Source organism: Vanellus vanellus, assembly GCF_965231255.1.
Source record: "Vanellus vanellus genome assembly, chromosome: 25".
Taxonomy (NCBI): Eukaryota; Metazoa; Chordata; class Aves; order Charadriiformes; family Charadriidae; genus Vanellus; species Vanellus vanellus.
Genome location: NC_138930.1, coordinates 4,121,881 through 4,136,137, shown reverse-complemented (window position 1 = coordinate 4,136,137; position 14,257 = coordinate 4,121,881). Strand labels below are relative to the sequence as shown.

The following is a 14,257-nucleotide window of genomic DNA, read 5'->3' as shown; positions in this document are numbered from 1 at the left end:
AAAATCAACCTAATACTTACAGACTTTTCTTTGATTTCTCAGGAGTAAAGCCAAGTCAGCTTGCTGCAGGGAAGGATGAGCTTGTGTCTCTGGACTCTTTTTAAAACCTATCCTTAGCTGACGGCTCTAGATGCTGCACGCACTCAAAAAGGTGAGGTTTTGACCCTGCCCAAATGCTTGATCCTGCATAAACGTATTTGGTTTTTATAGGTAGCAAGGAGCAAGCACAAGGAGTGATGCCCCTGCCAGTCTGTGCAAACCCGTTAATTGCCGGGATGGAGCTGGCTGGCCGATAATTCACAGCCAGAAGGTGCAGCATAGCTGGACCCATCCCCTTGATGGTGTGTGCAAACAGCGCAGCGCTCCCAGCTTTCCCAGCCAGCGTCTCACGCTGGGCCAAGTTGGCTGGGGGCGGGGGGGGGGGCCTTGCCCTCCTTCTCTCCTATTTTCTATTTTCCTGGACCTAGTGTCATGTTAATAGTTGTGCTCCCAAGGTTTGTCTTGGCACGTGGCTTGGAGAGCAGGGAGGCCCAGAAGCTGAGCAAAGTAATTCTTTATGTAAACGAGCGCTGATTATAATTACGCTGCTATAATTACTGCTAAGCAAATAAACAATAAAGGGCAGCAGCATCCCGGAGGCATGCAGGGCTTATGCAACCTCTGCAAAACCCCGGGAGCAGATTGTGTGCGTTCCCCCGCCTCGAGGCTCACCGAGGGAAGGATGGAGTCGGAGCAAATGTGTAATTTTACAGCATCATGTTCTGGGCGAGCTGGGGTGACGTGGGAGCAGCCCAAGGAGACAGGAAATTGGGAAAGCAAAGTGTCTCTGTGTGTATTTTGCACAATGAGGACACCCTTCCACTAGGCAAAAGTCCTCCTTGCTCCTTTTCTGGTCTATTTGCATCCAAGGGGATCTGCCGGGGGATCTCCAAGCCTCTGGTGGAGCAGGCAGCGAGTTTCTCACCCTGTGAAACCAGGCGCAGGCAGTGAGCCACCTCTGCCCTTCCCCTGCAAGGTTCCCTGGGACGGTGCGGCAGTGCTGCCCACGGCGATGCTCGGAAGGCACGGCATCACTGGGGATGCAGGACAGGACCAGGATGGGGCTTCTTGCCTGTGCGGAGCCAGGTGGAGCCACACAGGGTGGGAGCAGCCCAGCCCGGCACCCACCCAAGCCCCCCTCTGGCAGCATGCCCTCGCCGGTGATGGCCAGACCTTCATACCTTAGAGAGGGACTCTGCTTATGGGCTCGTTTACTCTTAATAAAGTACAGGCTGTCTCACGCCTGGCACTGGGGTGGTACTTGTGCTTCATCCCTGGTTTTATTTGTCTGCTTTAAATGTGGGCAGCACTCAGCAAAGCCACATTTCGGTAGTGACTGCAGTGCATATAAACCAATTCCCTTCTCCAGAGACATCGCCATTAAGCTTTTTTGATGCCCCTGTGGCATGGTGGGGGTTAACTCGAGGACCTGGGTGTGGGGGATAGGAGACCTGGAAGGGGAGAGGTCTGGCTCTAGTTACCCCCGGGATGCCGAGGTGGGACAGGGATCTGCAGGGAGAGATTTGGGGAGCTGAAGGAGGCTGGCTGATGATGGGAGTCAGGGAGGGAGGGAGGTTGGGGTTGAGCTGGGGTGTGCTGGGAGTCCCCTGAGCCACCAAAGAGGGATGTGACCCTGAGGAGGGCAGGGCTTGGTGGAGGTGCTGTTTTTCTGTCTTCCTAAACCTGGTTCTTTCCAGCCAGGCTGGGACAATGCCATGCTGGAGGCCAAGAGAGAGGCTGGAGCGAAGCCGGGGAATGCTGGCTGCGGTGGGACAGACTGGGTGCAGGTACTGCCGCAGCAGAGCACGTTGGGGCCAGGCTGTCTACGGGGTGACATGCAGGGGAACCCATGGAGGGGAAAGGGCCCTCGTATGGAGTTCATATACCGTGTGGCCTTACGCCAGAGCAGCTAGGCTTTTGCCTAGCAAAGCTGTTTCTATCTCCTTAGTGACTGTGAGCTGTCCTCCAGGTTTATGCACAGCCTGTTTATACTAGAGAAAATGTTCTTCTTTAGCCTAAATCACCTCCCTCTATCTCTGCAGTCTCTCCTGCCTGTAAGGCTGATGCAGAGCTCCATCCTCCCTCCTCCCTCCTTGGTTTCCCAGGCTGCAAAGGATAGCTCCCATAGTCCTTGCTCGCAAGCTGGATGCTATTCCTTTTGATTCCCGGTTCCTCTTCATAAATCCCACTTTCCCCTTATTTTTCTTGAGCACAAGTGGCCACAACTGTTCTCTCTGAGCCTTCCCAAGGACTCAGTCCTAGCTTTCCCCTGCTCTTGTCTCCTGAGCAAGTCTGTACCTGCCGCTGCCTGCAATCCTCCCTCCCTGCCCACACACCTGCCTCCATTGGCATGTGGGGCTGGCGGCTGGAGATGGGAAGCAGTCGGCCCCACGGAAGAGCGGCGTGTGAGCACTAAACCCTGCCCAAGACATGTCAGCAGAGCTGGGAACATCCAACTTGGCTCCGAGTCAGAGTCCAGTGCTCTGACCTGCTGCTGCACCTCCATTCACTGCTGCTGTGATTGCTTCCAGCCTTCAAAGAACGCTTCAGATGCAGCTGGTTGGTGGAAAAGAGGTTTTATTTGTTTGTTTGTTTGTTTTTTCCTCCTGGATTGCTGTGAATGCGCCACATCGTAATTAAAAGCCAGTGAGTTGTGGGTACTGGAATTAGCATGGGCGTTTGCAGCCTGGCGGGCTGCTTGCTGGCTGGAGGCACAGCGTTCACACGAGGCTGCTGCTCTGCTTTGTTTCACATGGCTTTCTGTAATAAAATCAGACTTCTAGTGCTAGCAACCCGTCTGCTGCTTCCCAAAGGTCTGCAGGGGCATTAACTCCCCGCTTTACCCTCTGCAAAACCCCTGCCGTAGTCCCGGATGGTTTCCTGGTGGAGGGTTTGAGTCTTTCAGCTCTGTAGCTGAAGGAATCCTGACTCTGGCAGGAGGTTAGCGGAGCTCCAGCACCCCGGGGAGACGCTCAGGCAGGAGGAGGTTTGAGCCCTTGGAGGGGAAAAGGGGAAAAAGCATCAAGAGGGAGAAAATATCCCCCTCCATCCCCTCTCCCCAACGGCTTTTCTGTGCTGCTGAGGCTCTCTGCTCCTCTCTAGGGTTCCCCCCACTTCGCTGCTGAAGAGCTGTCTCTGAGTGACAACGGTGAGCGGATTAATTAATCTGCCTGTCAGTCCTTGGCAGCAAGAAGCTCTGCCATGCCAGCTCTAATTAAACCGAACAAAACCTGCCTTTATCTCCCAACCTCGCCGCAGGCTGGGATAAGGCAGGAGGCCACCGGGAGCTGAACTCAGGCAGCTTCATCGCACCCAAGAGCTTTGGCACCCACCCACCCAGCTGCGTCTCACTGAGCGTGGAGGGGCTGGGGGATGCGTACCCCACCACGGCTCTGCTGCCAGGTCAGGAAAGGGAAAGGTGTGGGCTGGGGTGCTCCAGCCCCTCCGATGGCACAGACCTAGTGGGGGCTGTCAGCCCTCTGGCGAATTTGATGCTGAACGTCTTGCCCGTGTCTTATGCCCAAGGGTTGGGTTTTTTTTTCCACTTCAGCCTTCAATCCTTCTAGCAAACCCTCGGCTGGGCTCTGGGCATCGCTTGTCTCGGGACCACTCATGGTCTGTCGGAAGGGTTGTGGGTGAAGCCTGTTGATGCGCCAAATGGCAGGAAAGCAATATTTAAATCAGAAACAGATGTAAAAATACGCAGAGAGAAGATGACAACCTGCTGGGAGGGCACGTGCCATGCAGGGTGCGGCTGCTCAGAACCTAGCGCTGGTGGGGGGTGACCTCCAGCCTTGGACCTGCCTGTGTTTGGGGTGACCCTGCCTGTCTGTGCCCTGCACCACCAGCCCCATTTTGCCTGCGGCACGCTCTCTGGGCTGCGGGGAGTTGCTCGCCTTGCATTTCTGTTTCTCCTGGCAGAGGACGACTGATCTTACTTAGCTGAGGAAGGCTGATAAGAGCATTATCTGGAGGTATGGCCAGGATGAAGCGGTGGTTTGCAAGGCAAGAGCCTTCTCCCAGTTCCCTAATGAAGGGGAAAGGTGAGGCTAAGCTGGGCTGGGTGTTATACAAATCCACGTACACATGAGCCTTCAGCTGTTATTTTACCTGGGTGAGCATTGTTCACAGTACGTGCTGGTGGTCCTGTCCTTTTCGGTGTTGTTTTTTTTTTTCTAGCTGCGTAGTTTGGGGAACTTTAATTGCTCTATGATTAAGTGACTTTTAATTTCCCTCTCGTCAAATGTAATCCCATTTGCTCCTTCTTCTTTTCCTCTCTTTCTTTTTCTTTCTCCCTCCTGGAAATTAAATTAACATTCCATCTAATTACTCAGCCACTTCTCTAATTGCTATGGGGAATGTGGTTGTTGTGCTCATTTAATTAATTGAGACCTGCAATGTTTAATGCAGAAGAGGATTTATTGGCTGCGGAGCTGGTGCGCAGGGCTCGTCTGGCAGGAGCAGTGTGCTCCGTGGAGAGGGAGGAGATGCCAGCCCAGAGGGCTAGGAAAGGCTGGATACAAAATCCCTTTTTGGGAGTATAAATATGGAGCAAATCGCTTTCCCAACTGGTTCAGTTGCCTTTCTGGGTCCATCCTTGTTAATGGAGATATGTATTTTAAAATACATGGTGTCCAGAGATCTTCCTCTGTCACCAGAGGGTTTTCCCTCTGAAGGTGACTCTTGGGATGCTTGTCTGTCCCTGCTACAGCACCAGCGATCCCCGAGCGCTGCTGACCGTCTCCTGGTAGCCAGCTGCAATGGCGAAAAGCCGAGAGCAGGAGCAGGCCGGACTCGCCAGTGTGCCAGGAGTGGGAAATGGAGGGCTGGCTCCACATTGGGGTTTGTGGGCCCTGGGGGAAAACTCTGCTGGGAACAGAGGCACATTCAGGAAGGGAGATAACAGGCTCCTGCTGTGTTTGTCCTGGGGGCAGGTTGCTTTGGCTTCGATCTGTGAGGGGGATTTAAACAAATCCATTGTATTTTGCACTGGTGTTGACTGGGAGCACACATGCAGCCGGCTCTTGTGTCTCAACTAAGGGCGGGCAGGATCTCAGCATCGCATTTATGCTTGAGGTTCTTCTAAATGTCTGCAGCTCGGCTGGTGGATACCTGCCTCAATCACTGCCTGTTTTGGGGCTGACCCCCACCACTGCTCTGTGCGTTGCAGCTGGGCTGTGGCTCCGTTTGGCTCAAAGGCTGGGTTACTCCTCCATCCTGATGCACAAGGGCCTTCTCCCTGACTGCTTTGCGTCTCTCTGGAGCAAAACCTGTCTCTGCGTGCAGCACGAGGCTCTGCTCTAAGCTGATGCTTCCATATGTCACCATAATATCAATACTTAAAAAACCTCCCCAAGCTAGCCAACTGATCCGAACATTTTATTTGCAGACTCGCCAGGCATCTGTGAATTCCAGGCATCCCTATTTCCATGGCAGGGGATTTTATAAGAGGCAGAACAGCTTTGAAGTGACCCCCCTCTGCCCCAGCGGCTCTCCCAGCACCGGCAGCGCAGTCGGAAGCCTGAGCGTGCAGGCAGCTCCAGCTGCAAACCCTCAGCCGGAGCTGGAGCCGCACAGCAGGTCCGTAATGCGGGATGGCAGCACGCTGAGACCAGCTATGTGCCTTTTAAAGGATTATAGCCCTCTGGAATGTAAAGGAGAGGGGGGAGTGAGCAGCGCTCCTGGGTTGAGCCCTCCAGAGCATCACCACCAGCACCCAGGGGCAGGCACGTCCTTCACATGCTGCTTTGCTGAGAGGAATTAAACCAATTCTCCAACCCCCTCTCTTGGTGCTGGAGCAGAGGATGCGGCTGGAGCGTGGATGCGGCCTGACAAGCTGCCAGGGCTGAGCCACGAGGATCCCCCTGAGGATCTGCAGTAAGGACACAGACAGATGTTGAATCTCTCTGGACCTGCAGCTCCCAAACTGAGCTCCCCAAACCCACTGTGTCACTTCGCTCTGACCCCGAGCCAGGCTGAGGGTGGTACGGTGGCGACTGCCTGCACAAGGGATGTTGCCCGGGTACGTGGTGAAAGCAGTTCTGCAGCAGAAGCATAGGGTGGAGGGAGGAAACTCTGGTCTGCACCGTGGCAGGACCTGAATGTTGGAGCATGTCTCTGATGCTCTGACCTTCCTGATGTGTGTGAGATAGCCCTGCATGGCGCCTGCTCCAGACCAAGCTTCCTCCCTTCTGCCACCAGCCACACGCCGGCACTGCAGCTCCTGGTCACCGTTCCCAGTGAACGGGACCTCTCCCCTGTCTTTGATTCTCAAAAAAATGTGCCTTTCCCTGAAAGAATATGGCCATCTCTTTCTATGTCTGTCTAAATGGTCAGTCAGGAGCTGGCAGCAGCTCCCTGCTTTGGTGTTCAGCAAAAGCACGGTTTCTTTACAAGCAGCACAAAGCAGTAGCTTCGGTATGAGCTTTCTTTGCAAGGAGGTGACCGTCCTGGGACAGTTCCTTGCATTTTCTGTCATTGATCTGTCCTCTCTGGAGTTTGTCTCAGTCAGTGGCCGGGCTCTCTGATCAGGACTTGAGTTATTTCTACGCAGACTGGAGGAAGCAGAACCCAAACCACCTCCTGGGCCGGTTCAGCTGCATCGGGTGAGGCTCAGGCTCGGGGCTGTGCTTTGAGATGTGTCTCATTAGACCGGTGAGGGCAATGCAGTCCTCCTCGGAGGGCACATGTTGTGGAGATTAGGCTACTGTGTTCAACAGCATTGAGGGCATTAGATAAATCCTCCTGCAGAGCGGCCTCTCCTCTGCTTTCCCTGGGCAGTGCCAGGAAAACGTCCTTCGCTGCTCCCTGTGCCACCAGCGCTGATTCTGTTGCAGACTGAATTCTAGCTCACGGTGGCCAATTGGCAGCCCCCAAGCCCATGGCTGCACATGGGTCTACCAGGTTGCTGTCTGCTGCTCAAAGCTCCCAAAGGGCTGTCCCTGCTGGGAGCAGAGCCTGCTGGTGTCTGAAGGGATATTCTCCAAAGCTGTTCCTCTCCCCTGGACATCTCTGCAGGTCACAGACTCGTCCTCTCTCCCTCTGGTTTGCTGTGGTTCCAGCACCAGGGATGAAGCTGGAAGATGAGATCCCTAGGGTCCCCGTGGCTGTGGGTGGCCGGTGGCAGAACAAGGACCGTTCCTGGTGGGGGTCCTCCAGCAAGGAGCTGACAAGCAGCTGGGACATTTCTTGTGGCATCAGAAGAGCTCAGGTCCCCACTAGCGCATTGGTGGCTGGACCTCTGAGCATCCTTGCTCTGCCAAGGCGGACGATGATATGAGTTTATGGTACCCAGTACCCTGAGGGGTGCCGGCTGGTCAGGTCAGCGTCATGGCTGCCAGCAGTTACTTTGGAATAGATCTCAGAAAGGCAGGCTCTGCCCTGTATCCCAAGGATTATGCTCCTTGTGCATCAGCATTCATCCCCTTCCCTTCCCAGCCAAATACTGCTTGACAAATGAGTATCGCTTCCCTCTGAGAAAATGAAGGCGATTTGACAGCAGGGCTTAAATCCGGTCTAAAATGTACTAGGATCTGACTGCTGATGGGGAACATCTGGTCTGTGACCTTCATGCCCGAGGAGGTGTGAAACAGCTCTTTGGAGATAGCTCCGCAGCAGGCAGGTTGCTTTACAGTGGCTCGTTATTGCTCCGGAGTGGAGCCCTGGACAAGGTCCCAGAGACCTTTGGCGATTGCTGGGGGCTGCCTGCTGTGGCTCAACGGCGGTCAAGGGGGTCTAAGTTGAGGTGGAGGTGGGAGAAATGCCGGCACCTGGTGTAGTCCTGCTGCCAGGCACTGAGACAGATCCCACAGGAGCACCAGCGATGTAACAGCACTTCTCTCCTTGCTTCACTTCTCAACAACCCTGCTCAGCCCCTGAGGAGTGACCCACATGGTTTTTATGTCCCCCAGTAGCTCCGTACCCCGGTCCCTTCCAAGCATCCCACCTGGGCCATGGTACAGGGAGAAGGAGGGAGGGATGAGGCACAGAGTCCCTATTGCTGGAAATCACATCTCTTCTTCTCATCTCATTGATCTCCTGCTCATCATTGCCCAGCCCATGGCTCCAACTCGCTTTTTGGGACTCGGTTTATTACAGCTTGAATTTTTAATATGTTAATAATCTAACCTGTCACTCAAAGAAGGAGATGGATAAGGAAAAAGGCAAAGCGACCGCTCTTCTGGTGCACAGCATGGGCCCGAAGCTCAGCCCGTGCAAGAGGAAGAGGGGCTCATAAAAATATGATTGGATTTACTCTGCCTCATTTCAAAGCAGAGCGCGCTCGTAATTCACAGTGACAGAGGAGGGTTCATCAGGCAGAGACCCCACTGATAGATGTTTTGGTAACCACTTTCAATTAGGAATTTCTTGGCAGGGTCCCAACTTTGTGTCAAACACTTCTGGGCTGCGTTTTGGCCAGGTCAGCTTCATATGTGTAATTGAGTCCCTGCTGAGCAATGAGGCGGGAGGGTTGCCTTTGCTCGCAGGGAAGGTGAAGGACTGTCCCTGACAGCCTGCGAAGGAGGAGCATTTTACACCCAGTGTAGAAAACTGCCTTCTAGCTGAGTTTTTCCATTAAAAAAAAAAAAGCAGGTTTTTTGGAATCCACTGGATTTGGGTTTAAAAGAAAATAGTTTCTCAAGATGTATGCCAAATGAAAAAATAGGATGAATCCAAGGTGTTCCTCACCCACCTCTCCAGGCCAGCGTCCCAGATCCAACCATCCTCACCCTAGTGCAGCCAGGGTGAGACGGTACCAGTGCAGGGACTGCTGCAACGGCTGCATCGGTGCCATCTCTCCTGGCACGGCGGGAGGGCCGGACAGCCCGTGGCTCCCCCAGCTCTTGCTCCCTGCCGGCTGGGATGTGGCTGAGCTGGAGTAGGCTCTCGCCTTAGCTCCGCTTCAGCATCCGCGGAAAAATTTTAAAGCCTGTTTTATGGCAGGCAGATCTGGCCTGAAAGCTTTTCTCCCTCCCCGGAGATTTCAATGAGAAAGTCATTATTTTCTTGATTTTTGTTGACTCTCTGTGTAAGAGTTGCCATGGCTCTCACCCGGCACACCTCTCCTGGCCGGGAAGTCAGGGGACTGGGACGGGGAAGGCACAAAGCACGGCTGCTGCCATCGCTGGCCGGGGCCGGGCAGGGACCTGCCAGGGCACTGGCACCTCCGCAGCCGTCGCCGGTCCCCTCCACCATGGGTAAAAGCGGTGCCCCCGCATTCCTGTTTCACCCCTCCCTTGCTGTGATGCATTTTCCCATTTCCCAAGCTGTTTCACACCATTTTGCTGCAAAGCCCCGCATTTTTTCCATATCTTTTCCCAGACAGGACTCCGGGTATCCTGAGCGTGCTGAAGTTTCACGGACCATTAGGATATGGGAAAGATGTCCCTGTCGGCTGGGTTCACCGCTCCGGGCTGCCGAGGAGTGGAGAGTGAATTACGAGCGGGCTTGGAGCCGGGCTGCAGCTTCCAGCATGGATGGGATTACTCGGGATGCAGCTGGTGAGGAAGCACAGGGGATGCAGCTCTCTCAGAGGTGCCGGGACCCCCATCTCCGGTTGCTGCCGCTCTGTGGCTGCCTGTCCCAGGGGACCATCGCTGCAGAGCCGAGGGGGATGGTTGCTGCACTCAGAGAGACTGTTCTCCTCATACGGGGTCTGTGGCCTGCGGGGGCAGCCCCTAAACCCCTCTCTGCTCCTGGCACCGCTCAGTGCCCTCCTTAATTAATTTTGCAGACTACACAGCCGTTTTTGATGAAAAACATCCCACAAAAAAGCTAATGAACAGTCACTAAGCAACACTGCGGCCTCTTTTAATGATATTTTCTTTGTGGTTTTGGTTTGGAATATCTTTCTCTTATATGAAGAATGAAGCCTCCTCTTCGACTGAAATGATTCGACTTTATTCCTTTCCTTTTCTTGCGTTCCTAAATGCTCAGCTCCGGCACCTGGGACTCAATAGGAGTTCTAAATTGGCCACAGCAGGGCTGGGATGCTGATCTCTTTACCTGTTTCCCTCCTGCCATCTTCTGCACCGCCGTTGCTTGTGCCACTTCTGATGCATCCGCATCCTCAATTCCTTTGGCACGTGGCGCTCAGGTTTTACAAGGGGACAATTCCCAGCTCTGTTTGCAGCAAGCACGGGGGAATTACTGCTGTAAACAAGACGAATTTGTCCCATCTCTAGCTGGGACATGGCATTCATGTTCATCAGCACTTTCACCAGGTCTAATCTTGCAGTCGCATCCTCCAGGGAAGGTGTTTTATCCAGCACGATATATATGAGCCAGCCCCAGGCACGCTTCTTCCCTGGACCGTTCCAGCTCCTTCCAGTATGGTTGTATTTTATCTGTGGAGCTCTATAAGGATTTTGTTCCGTCATCCTGGAATTTTTATGACTCCTTTGTGTGTATATAATGCGATTGCCCTGGAACAGAGAGAAATTAATCATTGTTCCTTTGTTAGTTTTCAGGAATTTTTAATGTCTATGTTTTTGTTCATCTGTCATGTCCAAATGTGGGGTCCATGGGCTATTTGACATTTAAAATTACTTAATTGCTTAGATTTCCCCCCTCAGTGTTTATGGACACTTGTTCTTAGTAATTTTGAGCGTGACATTATGTACCATGTATTTGCTGGCTGCTTCCAATTTTTTGCTCCATCCCAGTGGTTCATAACATCTTCTCTTGCTATAGATCATGTCTCTGAACTCCGTCAACTCCCAAAGGGCTGACGGGGCAAGTGAGGCTGTGAGAGGTGGCCTAGAGCAACACCAACCTGCAGCGCATCCCTCCCTGTGCCGAGTGACGTGGAAATCCAGGGCCTTTAATGGCTCTTTGACAATGTCTGCATGAGGAAGATATCTGAGGTGTCATCGCACAGTGTCCCGTACTCATTCTCCAGCCGAGCTGTAGATGCCATGTAGAATCAGGACAAGGTGCCCGTGGTACCTGGTAACAGCTGGTTTTGGCTCCAAGCCTGGGAGCAGGCTCGCTCAGCAGCTCTCCTCTGCCAAATCTCTCATTTTTGGGGACAGGCAACAGTTTGATTAGCATCCCTCCTGGGCATAGAATCATCAAATGGTTGGAGTTAGAAGGGACCTTAAAGCTCATCCAGTGCCACCCCCCTGCCCTGGGCAGGGACACCTCCCCCCAGCCCAGGTTGCTCCACGGGAAAAACACTGGAAAAGCCAAGGGAAATCCCCGGGCTCTGCTCGCAGCTAGCTGTCAGCCGGCAAGACATCAGCCTGGGGCCGGTTTAAACCCTGGTGGATCAAGGGCAGCTTGACTGGTCAAGAGGAGGCAGCCAAGCCAAATACGAGCAACTCCCAAACCTCCTCCACGAGCCAGAGGCTCCCCGTTACACTCTGGATTTCACTTCCTCGGGATTTTAGGCAGAAGTTGCTGGTACCAACCCTGCTAGATGCAGCAGGGTGAGGCGTGGGGACGGGCAGGCGCTGGCTGCAGGGACAACCGGACAGACTGACATTTGGGCTCTTAGCAAACACCGTGGGATAGATGGAAATGACATATCACTAATGGTGTTACGCACGTCATTAGGAAAACATTAGTTAAAACAAAAGATGCAAATTGTACCAGGCTGTGCTTTCTGAGCACTCTGCAGAGCCTTTGCAACGTCATGCGCTTTTGCTGTGCCTCTGTAATGGCTTCGACGCTTTCTTGGGCACGTTTGCTCCTGCTCCATTGAGGCTGTTTTGCATTAAATTGTTTGTTTAGCAGCTACTGGGATTTTGGCAGGACAGCTGCTGCCTTCTGCGGGTTGCAGAGCAGAAGGGTGTCGTGCAATGTGGCTCTGCGGAGCAGCCAGGCGCATCAAGGTGAAGCCTCCTCGTTTCAGGGAGAAGAGCAACAGCGCCCATCACTGCTGCTCACCCCACTGGTCCCACCATCTCGCAGCACCCTGTGAGCTCGGGCCGGGCGGTCTTTGTGGCAGGGGCACCTCTGTGGCACCTGGCGGTGCTGTGGGGACCTGGGGCAACCGTGGGCCATGCTCCATAGACCGCTGCTGGGAAGGTCTCCTGATGGGGCAAGGTCACCCAGATCCCAGACCCCCAGCGAAACCCCCTCAGACCCGACGTGCGCTAAAGAAAACAATCCCAGCATATTAATGCTTGCAAAAACAAACACGAGGAAGACAGGAGAAAGAATGAGCCAGCCATTAAGGGAGCGCTGAGCCTCTCCTCTCTAGACCTTCAATCCCTCCATTTCCTATGGCCGTGGTCTCCCTGAGCACCCCATGCCGAGAGCAGCCTCTGCCAATGTCTTCAGCTATGCCCTAGCAGGGCTGTCCCAGCATGGTTTGCTTTCAAAGGGGCACCTACGCCCTTCCCAAAGCTAGATTTGCCTCTTTTCGTGGTCTTTTCAGCATCTCCAGCGCTCACATTGCAATGCAACATCCTGATTTCCAACAGGGCAAAGCTCTGCTTGGGTGGGAGAGCGCGGAGGGGAGCCACCACCGAGGGAGACATGGCATGGCCGTGGGAGATGCTGCAGGATCAGCAGCTCAGCGTGCCTCTTGGGGCCTTGCAAGGGTTCTTACCTCTCCTGCTCAGCACTTCTCAATTATTTTTTTTTTTTTTTAATTTTAGGAGAGGCCAGCAACTGATTTTAGGCGGTTCCTGAGCCCAACAAGTACAGCCAGACTAACGTTGCAGCCTGTGGCAGCTGGAAGAGGTTAGCCCCGGCACGCACGTCAGCATCGCGTTTCTCCATGCTTAGGAAGAGGAGGTGAAGCAAACGACGCGTATTCAGCCCACTCGCCCTTGGAGCATTTGTGGTTCCGGGTCCTGCAGAGAGACACGTCTGAGGGTGTCCCTGGGTGTGCAATTCGCCGTGGGACTGGTGTGGCGGGTCCAGAACGACAGCAGAGGTGGCTGGGGAAGGAATGATGGAAATCCCGACATCCCACAGCAAATAACACAGCCGGTGAGCAGCACAAAAATCAAGCAACACCATGCCTGACTTCATCCCAAGGTAACGCTTCACCAGAGCCAGTTTCCTGCTGAGCTGGGTGAGGATGGTGAGGTGGTGAAGGGACATCTGGAGGTGATAGATCCAAACCCCTGTGCAGGGCAGGGCCTCACTTAGGTTGCTCAGGGCCTTATCTTGGGAAGTTTTGACCATCTCCAAGGTTGCCCAGCCTTTCTGGGAGCTGGCCGGGAAGGGCTGATGGAGGAGAGGCTGACTAAGGGTCAGTTGGCCCCAGCTCCAGCAGCTGCCTGATCCCTAAGAGACACCTGGAGATGGAAGGGGTGCAGGTCCAAGGGTGCGTGCCCGCAGCTCTGCACCCTGCTTAGGATGAAGGACCTGCTCCCTGAGGTCCAAGCAGGCAGGAGCCAGGGGCTTCAGCCCCTCCATGCAGGAACCTGCCGGGTAAAAGCCAATGCTGAGCACATCCCGAGCACGAGCTGCCGGCACAGTGCTGCCAGAGCTCGGGGTGCAGATGTGATGGGGAGCACTGGGAGGCCACCTCCACCCCAGTTTGCATCTGCGTGTTCAAGGGTGTTTAAAAGGTATTTAAGGGTGTTTAGGTATGTTTAGAACTCACCCTCCTGCCTGGGACTACAACAGGCGAGGGAGCCCACACAGGAGATGCTCTGCCAGCAGCGTGGTCCTGAAGCTGCCCCACGATGGGTGGCATGGCTGGAGCTGGAGGGGACCTATGGCCTCCCTGCCTGTCACCCCGGAGTGCCCCTGAGTGCCACCGCTCGGGATTTGCCACTGAGGAGGAGTCGCTGCGTGCAGCAAGTTGTGAGCATTCTCAGCTCTGCTCACTGAGCTGCGTCGGGGACGAGCCACCACGCTGATGTGTGCCTGCCCTGTGTCCTGCTCAGACACCGCTGGCGCTGATGCCATCGGGCAACATCCTGAGCTGGGGAGATGAAAGCCTTTGTGCAACAGTATCCTCCCAGCTCTGCACTGGAGATGTAATGGGGAAGGCCTGAAAATGCCTTCGAGCCCCAGTCCTGCAAGAGGGGTCCTGGAGACGCACAGCTGGATGAAAGCAGACACATCTGTGTTGTATTCCCCGCTCGGCTCCAGACCCAGTGCTCGGGCTGGGCTCCTTCCTCCCCGCTCCGGGCTGCTCCGTCCCCCCTGCCACTGCCAGAGGACTTCTGGAGGCAGAGATGGGCTTTCTTCTCCCCCCCCCCCGACCCCATATACACAGAGCCACCCCTGCAGCCCCAGATGTTGGGGATGG

The 14,257-nt window shown here is 54.5% G+C and overlaps 1 protein-coding gene across 1 annotated transcript in view; it reads right to left on the bottom strand.

Moving 5' to 3' along the window:
- Window positions 1-14,012, bottom strand: part of LOC309681428 (acidic leucine-rich nuclear phosphoprotein 32 family member B) — a 239,592-nt gene extending 225,580 nt beyond the window's left edge. The window contains exon 1 of the mRNA XM_082495315.1: window positions 14,009-14,012. The gene's annotated coding sequence lies outside the window, so the exon portion shown is untranslated. The remainder of the gene's footprint in view (window positions 1-14,008) is intronic.
- Between the last annotated feature and the right edge of the window lie 245 nt (window positions 14,013-14,257).